The sequence below is a fragment of the Ictidomys tridecemlineatus genome, unplaced genomic scaffold, assembly GCF_052094955.1.
Source record: "Ictidomys tridecemlineatus isolate mIctTri1 unplaced genomic scaffold, mIctTri1.hap1 Scaffold_148, whole genome shotgun sequence".
Lineage (NCBI taxonomy): Eukaryota > Metazoa > Chordata > Mammalia > Rodentia > Sciuridae > Ictidomys > Ictidomys tridecemlineatus.
Genome location: NW_027521306.1, coordinates 333,600 through 339,744, shown reverse-complemented (window position 1 = coordinate 339,744; position 6,145 = coordinate 333,600). Strand labels below are relative to the sequence as shown.

General features: G+C 42.1%; 1 long non-coding RNA gene across 1 annotated transcript; it reads left to right on the top strand.

Moving 5' to 3' along the window:
• Positions 1–342: 342 nt before the first annotated feature.
• On the top strand, positions 343–5,778 carry LOC144372712 (uncharacterized). Its single transcript, XR_013432627.1, has 4 exons — positions 343–1,627; positions 2,732–2,947; positions 4,777–4,917; positions 5,586–5,778. It is a non-coding gene; the product is annotated as an uncharacterized LOC144372712 (long non-coding RNA).
• The last annotated feature ends 367 nt before the right edge of the window (positions 5,779–6,145 follow it).

The following is a 6,145-nucleotide window of genomic DNA, read 5'->3' as shown; positions in this document are numbered from 1 at the left end:
CCAACCCCACTAAAACAAAGGTGTTATATATAGGTGTCTGCAAAATGGGTCAGGGTTACAGGGATCTTACCCAAACCCACTGCCCCAAACCTATCCCCAAATGCAAGGCTTACTTAGAGGCCCAAGGAGATTAGAGCTCTGCATTTTCTATGCCATCTCAGGTATAGAAAATACCTGACATTTACGTAAAACAAAAGTTCAAGAACAGAATTTGGAGGCTGCCTTGGGCACATAGGAATTTGTTAAGCAGAAGTGAGGTCATAGTTGCTGCAAGCATCATGCTTCAGAACACTTTCTGTTCTGCAAATAGTTTTTCATTTTTACTATTTTCTCCTCACCATAACCAGATGTTAACTTGTTTTAAGAGGTTGAATCCAAAGCCCAGCAATTTACTCTGGGGAACCCGAATAAGAGGCTTGGAGCCCAGGCTATAGCAATTCTGAAAGTTCACTCGGTGCCCATGATTGACACCATAGCAATTAAGAAGGTCCTAGAAGTTTGTGCCAAGTGGGCATAGGGACTATTTCCTGAGTAAGGATATTGCTATTTTCTCTCTCATTTGTCCAATAATAATGCTTCAGGTTGATTTTCTAGACTTGACTACAAAGAGGAGGAGGAAGATGATAATGAAACAAACCTATGTGAATTTGGCAGTAAGCCATCTGCAGGTTGTTTATTGTGGCTCCCACCATGATAGGTTCATGGAGAAGACAAACAGGAGCTTTGCTTTCTAGGAGACTAAAGTCTAAATGGAAAGGTCAAACTAAACTCATGAAGCAGGTAGGCAACTGATTTGCCTCTAAACAGAGTGGTTTTATTCAGGATTTGCTGATTATATATACAGAGAGATCTCTCAAATTATCTAGGATAGTATGGATTTATTCTAAGAGTCCACATGGCTGGTCCTAGAATTGAGACTGCTCTGGAGCCTGATGAGTCCTCTCCATCTCTCTTCTGGAAGGCCTAGCTCCTCCCTCATGGTGTCTCTGCCCTCTTTCTCTTTGTGCACCTGTTTCCTGCTCTTCTTACTAATGATGCTTCCTCTGCTCACTCAACTTCTGTTCTTTCCTAACCCCAACTTGCATGTGACTTCCACCTGCTAAGATTTTGACTCCACATTTAGGCATCCTTTCAACCTCAACTACCACCCCACAATGTAAGTTCTTTCTATATTTGGTAGTTGTTACTTCCAGGAGAGCTTCTGATTGACCCAGCTCCTATGCCTCTGTGAACCTATATTGGCTGACCTTAGGTCATTTGCCCATCCCAGTAGTCTAGTCGGGTATGGCCAGGAGTAGTTGATCACAAGTCACGTAAAGGACTACAAGCCAGTAGACCCCTTTACAATTCCTGTGTAAGGTTATTTAATTATAGTCAACCAACGGTCACAAAAAAAAAAAAAGAAATCCCTGTGAACTGGAGAAAGTGGACTTCATAATCATAAGATGATTGGGGTTTTATCATATGGTGTTTAAGTCACAGCAGAGAAGAGGAAGCTGAAATCCTGGAATCAGTATGATGGTAAATTATTTTAGTGTTCACAATGATTTGCTTCCCTTTCTTGTGGACAGATTCTAGACATCGATGCCCAGACGACATCAGAGGATGAAGCTTTTGTCAATGAAATGTAAGAGGATCATATATCAATTTTAGGCAAACACTTTGATAACTTTTGCATAGTTCAACAAGTACTCATTTCTCTCTGCCATGAGAACATCAATGTCCCAAATAGGGATCATTTCATCAGCTTGGGTCCCAGAATGAAAACAACCTGGAGCAGAGCCAGAGCCTGTCCATGAAGGATATGTCATGAAAATAAGTAAACTTTCTCTGTGCATTAAGCCACTAAGGTTTAGGGGTCATTTGTTACTGTTGCATAACTTACCTTATCCTAACTGATAAAAAGATCAAGTTATATTTTTTTAGAATATCAGATAAATTGGAGACAAGGATGGAAGTTAAGAAGTAATGAACAAATAGTAATGAATATAGATGACAAGGAGAAAGGACTGGAAGCAGGGCAGCAAGACAAGATATGGAAAGAATGAGACTTCAAGAGTCATTTTGAAGAAAGCTATACCAGATTTTGGTAACAGGTTGTGAATATTTTTTTAGACTGTTTCAACAGAATACTATAGACTGAGTCCCTTAAACATGACACTTATTTCCTGACAGTTCTAGAGACTAAAAGTCCAAAATCAAGGTACCAGCAGAGCTGGTTTCTTTTGAGTCTTCTCTTCTGGCTTGTATATGGTCACCTTCTCTGTGTCTCATCAGAGTCAGTTCTCTGATGTTGCTTCCTCTTTTTATAAGGTTACCAGTATTACATATTAGGGCTCCACCTACATGACCTCACTTAGCCTAATTACTCATTTAAGGCCCTGTCTCCAAATACAACTGTCAAAGGGGGCATTAGGGTTTCAACATAAGAATTCTAGGGCAGAGGATACAATTTAGTCCATAGCAAATTGGAATAAGAAATGAAAGATAAAGCATAACAAATGTTCCTTATTTAATAGCTTGTCATCATTGGGAGTTGGAATCATTTTGAGAGAAAGATTTACTTCTCCACAAATTGAATCTAAGGTGCTGCAGCTAGTGATTTCCTAAAGGTCCTTGGAACTGGGTGCAGGGCCAGGGAAGGAGATTTGAGAGTCATCAGCAGGGGTCCAGGGGTTTGGTCAGTGAGTTTATGAAAACTGTCTTTTGGTTTGTTTTAAAACACAAATAGGTTGTGACAAATGGAACACAGAAACTACATTTGAGGAGAGAAGGCCAGAGAGAGGACCAGCAGACAGCACTGATGGATGAAAAGAAGAGGAAGGAATAAAACAAAGAGCTCCCGGTAGCATTGCTTCACTGTGTGGGACAAGTTTGTCTGCCCACCTGAGCTTTGGGCTTCTCTGATGGAGCAGGAACAGCAGGCAGCCACCCTGGGTTTCCCAAGGTATGAGACTCATTGGCAAGTCCCCTTCAGCTGATCTTGGATGTTTGGGTTATTAAAGTAGCAGATCAGGCATTATAAAATGCAATCGAGAGGTTATTTTTCAGGGTTCAAACCTTATTCACACACATCCTTCCATTAAAATTTGACAAAAACAAAACAACCCTCCCCCCATGAGATAGGTGTTATCTCCCTTGTAAAGAGGTTGAAACAACTGCTCAGAGATCCTAAGGAAGTTTCTGGAGGTGGACAGCAGTAAGCCTCTGAGGCAGGACTCAGCCCTCATAAACATACCTTGTCACTCTGTAGTTCCACCTGCACCTTCCCTCTGAGAAATCCTCCCTTTGAAGACTCATCAGAGTATGGCTCCAGCACACTTCTCTTGCTTGGAGAGGTCCACTGACACTCTCTGACATTTCCATAAAAATCTCTCTTTTTCTGAAACGGTCTTCCCAGAACCCTCAGATTCCAAAAGAACACATGCGGAAGTTCCCATGGTGAGGTTATCATGGTAGTAAGAGCGTGTGCATAATTTTATTGAATGCTCCTTAAGAGCAGTTGCTGCTGTGTGAGAAACACAATTGCACCCATTGTTACTGTTGGTGGAAATTGACTTCTGGCTCCATTTTCTTCTGCAGCTTGGTCTCCTTTAGGAGACAAAAAAAAAAAAACAGCTGGAGAGATGAGGTGGTTGGCTCACACACAATAGACCCTGAAAGTGCCTCTAGTCCTTCTCCAGCTATACTAAATTAACTTGGCATCCATCTTTACAGTGGGACTCTGTGGCATTACAGAGCATCATCAACCCACTGTTGGTCTCAACTTGACCTGAGAGACCCCATCAGTCCCACCTCTCTGCTTGTCTGTCCCCAGTGTGTTCAACTGAAATCCTTCTGGAAAGGAAGGCTGTATTCTTGTTGGATCTTTAACATAAGAAGCCAGGAAGTTTCCCAGAGGCTCTGAATCTATACTTCAAGTCAAGAGGGGAGAAAAAAAAGTATTAACCTAATTTAGCTGTATTTTAGGACACAAATACTGGGACCCTAAAAGCCCAAATTATGCTTCTGACTATAGGTTTTCTGGAGAAAACAAGACAGCTCAACCTAGGCACATGTGCAAGAAGGGCACAGTCTGTTCCTTAAGAACCCGGTAGCTCCAGACCCTTCAATGAGCAAGTCTGTCAGAAAAAGCACATGTGACCATATTCTGTGAGATGTATACATTTGTAGGATGCTTTTGGCTCAGGAACTTTGCAAAGAGTTTCCTGTCTTGGAGGCATTGGGATGGTAGATAGGGCAGGACCAAAGGTGTGGGGAGAGGGGACCATTGAGTGCAGACCCTGCCTTTCTCCAGCCTCCAAAACACCTCATGTGGAAACACCATCCCCTACTTCAAAGCCAGAGTTATGGAAAGCCACTCCACAGTCACTCACAAGGGACTCCATTTCTAAAGCATTATAAGGCTTATATATTATGCATTTCATTTGATTAACATTGATACTGGACACAGGCTCACAACTTCTGTAAAGGAAGCTGGAATATTTTACCAGTATACCAACTGGAATTCTTTCCCACAGGCCCAGGAAGATATCTTAGTCCTCTGCAAATGAGCATCTCTCCAGGCCTAGAGAAAGCCTGCTCTATTCTTATTGGCCACAGTTTTATCCCTTATAGTGGGGTACAGGACAAAGTCTTTCTGGCTGGCTATGGTGGAAACAGGGACTTTCTTTCTTTTTCTATAAAAAATAAAAAGCCAAAGGGGAAAAACACTAATTTTTTTTCTCTGTTGCTATATAACAAATTACTCTTTTAAAAAAAAATTCTCTTTTTTAGGTAACATAGATTGAACCCAGGGGCACTTAACCACTGAGCCACATCCCCAGTCCTTCCCGAGTGTCTCTGCTGTCTTCAGAACATGGCAGTGAGATTCCTCCAGAGTGATCTGGGAGCAAGAAGAGACACACATGGTCTTCTGTATCCTAATATCAGGATTCCATTTTATCACTCTGCTGTGTGCTATTGGTCACATAGACAAACTCTAGTGAAATGAGGGAGGGGACTATGCAAAGGTGTGAATACAGAGAGGCAGAAATTTGGGGGGTCACCTTGGAGGCTGGCTACCATACCCCATTTTGAAAAGGATAGAAGAGAGAGAAGGTCATGTGCTCAAGAGAATAATGCTTTAAAAAGCTGGTTCATGAATAGCTCTTTTGTTGTCCTTCAGGAATCATTTTCGGGCTTCATCTCTGAGCATGGCCTGTACCATCAGATATTCAGATTAGCATGATCTCAAAGTTCTTTATGGTCCACAGTATTGCCAATTAGAAGTTGGTGAGGAAATAAGATAGAAAGCATGGAGTAGGGAGAGGAAAGAACCTGGGCCTCATGAAGCAGCCCCAAAGCCTGAGCCTGTAACCCCGAGTTTGCTCTCAAGGCCCCAGACACAGTATGTTGTATAGCCCTGGGATCAGGCTGGATATAAATCCTGCCATTTGCTGAAGTAGGAAATGGAAATGGGAAGCTTTGATTTAATAGCTATTGCCCTATTTTCCTGAGCCTGAGACAGGGCTTCCTTGTGTATGGAGCTGGTACCAGTCTGTGTATAAATTGATGATGTTTCCTTACTATCTAAATGTTTTCAGAGTGCAGTACAGCTGAGACCAGAGATGATACTCGTGTTGAAAATAAGGACCTGGGTCCCTGTTCCCATGGTGTTAAAGACTAAACACCTGAGAAACTTCAAGGCAAAACCAAAACCTTTTATTTAAATAAAAACTTTTATTTAAATAAAATACATACAAGAGGAAGTGAGAGGAAAGGGGAAAATAATACAAGGGGAAGAAATAAATTACAGTAGAGGGGGTAGAGAGAGAAGAGGGGAGGGGAGGGGAGGGGAGTGGGGATAGTAGAGGATAGGAAAGGCAGCAGATTACAACAGACACTAGTATGGCAATATGTAAATAAATGGAAGTGTAACTGATGTGATTCTGCAATCTGTATACTGGGTAAAAATGGGAGTTCATAACCCACTTGAATCAAAGTGTGAAATATGATATGTCAAGAACTATGTAATGTTTTGAACAACCAACAATAAAAAAATGATAGAATATGGCAGGATGGGGGTGGCGGGAAGTGGGGTGGGGGGAGGGGTTGGGGTGTTGGGGGGTGTCAGGGGTAGGGGGGTGTCAGGGATGGGGGAGAC